Genomic DNA, 2,510 nt, shown 5'->3' on the forward strand with positions numbered 1-2,510 from the left:
TCCGTACATAACAGGGATACAGTACATCCTCATTTGTTTTCTGATACGTGTGGTGTGTTCTGCATACTGACTGCATATGCCCGTTCTGGACTCGCTGGAAACGGGTAAAATACTTTGCTGATCTGCTGTAAAACCTCCCCTTGTATCTCATCTGCAGACCCCGTAAGCCCTAACTCGCCTGCCCTCTCCCGAGGATTCCTCTCTTCTGCGGATCCGTTTCTGGGCACAGCCAACTCGGGGACGCCACGGCCGCTGTTGGGATGTGGGATGTGCACCAAGCGTTCGGTGCAAGCGGGCCGCTGGGCAGACGGCACCGTTTGTGAGCTTGCGGGTCAACTTCTAGGACTTTAGGTTCTGCCAAGTTGCAGACAGTCACGAATCCTGACCACGCGTCACCCTGAGCAGCAGGCACCTCTTTCCTGTTCCTGGATTGCTGTCGGGTGGAAAACGCAGTGGGTGGTAGCCCTGCTTCTTCAGGAATACTGGACATGTTGCCAACACCACCGACGGACCTCATTTTCGCTGCAGCAGTGAGGCAGCTGCAATTTGGAGCAATTTTGGAGGGCTGCAGGCGTGGTCGAGCCTTCTTGGGTGTTTTTCCAAACACATAGCACCGAGCCCACTGAAATTAGTGGGGCGTTCGGGTACCCATGCAGTGCAAAATCCCACAGTTTTTGAGGGCCTCCGATTTCCATATATCGCTACGCTGCTGTTCTAATCACAAAATATCTTGGGTGATCAGATGTGCAGATTTACATCAAAGTTGGCCCAGTTTTCAAGACGAATTCTAAATTCCTGTTAAAGCTTGGTGAAAAAAAAAAAAAAAAATCAATTTCATATTCACTCCATGCTGTGTACTTATATGCACCCAAAACATCTGAGCTGAGATCTGCTCCCGTGTGAAATAATGAGCCTTCTTCTCGTAGTACTGCAAGCAGGAAACTTTCCTCTGTTTTTTAGTTTTGGGGTTTTTTTTTTAATTCATCCTTATTCTCTCCTCCCTAAAACATGAGTCTCCTTCCTGCAGCCCTTCACCTCCATGTCCTTTTGGGTAAGGAGAATGGGTTGGGAACAGCATTTCCCGTGTTGCACCCTGTCGGTTATTGTGGGCACAGCTATGGACTCCCAAAACACAAGATTCTGTTACGACTCTGACCATGTTTGGTACGTGAACTAAGCCTCCGATTCAGGTGAGGTAAGAAGCTCATCTCCAGCTGACACTTTTAGTTCAGGAAAGAGTTTTGAGTTCACTGGAACAGCCCAGAAATCAGCACACAAACCCAGCAAAGCTTATCTTGGTCTCTTGTATGATATATTTGTATTTATAGAAAAGTGTTGCTTTAAATCTGCCTTTTGCCCACTTGTGCTTGCTCACCCACTCGCCCGCCTCCTTCCCCCCTGCCTGTGTCGCTCAGCCCGGGTGGGTGCCCACTGCTCAGCCCTTCTCCCCGCCGTCTCCTTCCCGGGTGGTGGTGACACGCCTGAGCCCATTTCCCACCCTCTCTGTGCTGCTCTTCTTTCCGTTCTCAGGCCGGCGTCTTCCCAGCCACCTTCCAGGTCACCGCACCATCATATATGGCTACACACGTAATTTAAATCTGGAGCGCGAGACAGGCTGACGCGGTTTGCCTGAGCGTGCGTTGTGAATAACAAACTTTGGTTCTGCAGAGTGATGTTGTGTTCACGTCTATTCATGCATCTCCCACATCCTGCCAAAGTCACACATACATTCAGTCTCTGGAGCTTTTTTTTTTTTTTTAAAATATACGTCTCATAGTGCGCTATTAGTTTTATTTTTGTCCTCGTAATTTAATATGTTTCGTGCCATCTTGTGGCAAACGGGGTGAACTGCCTGCGCTGCCTTTCACCAGCCTTTTGCCTGTGTGTTCCTGCAAACCTGCTGCGTTCATCAGTGGTGAAGTCTTTGTGTCAAAACCAAATCTTCATTTAAAAACATAATTCTGCTCTTATTTAAATGGAGAACAAGCCATGAAGTGTAACTGAAAGAGGTATTTAGCAGTTATTTTCAGATGTTTAGTTAACTGTAAATATCAGTTAATTTTCAGGAGTTTTTATTTTTTCGAATGAACTACACTTTAGTTAAATATTAAAAGTTTCATAAATCCTGAAACAGGATTTTAAAAACTGAATGCAAAGATGGTCGAGTCTTATCATCTTAGATCAACAAGAGTGAAGACTTAGTGGATATTTGTCAGGAGCCTCCAGTAGCCTTTCTCAGGCCTTGTACACCATAGAAGTCTGCATAAAGTTAAAAAAAAATAGGTCCAAATTTTTTTTTTTTTTGGCTTACAAAACCCTTGAAGGTGATGCTCTGACTACTATTGTAGTCAGTAGCTCCAAGGCAGATGGCAACATTCCAGCCTCCATAAAGAGATAAAGGTTAGACCCCACTTAACGAACCATTTCCCGAAACTGGCAAGCTCTCCCTTGTATGCTTTTTTTTTTTTTTTTTGGTGGAAACATGGGAAAGAGGAGAGAAAAGTTTGTTA

Source organism: Egretta garzetta, unplaced genomic scaffold (assembly GCF_000687185.1).
Source record: "Egretta garzetta isolate BGI_Z169 unplaced genomic scaffold, ASM68718v1 scaffold433, whole genome shotgun sequence".
Taxonomy (NCBI): domain Eukaryota; kingdom Metazoa; phylum Chordata; class Aves; order Pelecaniformes; family Ardeidae; genus Egretta; species Egretta garzetta.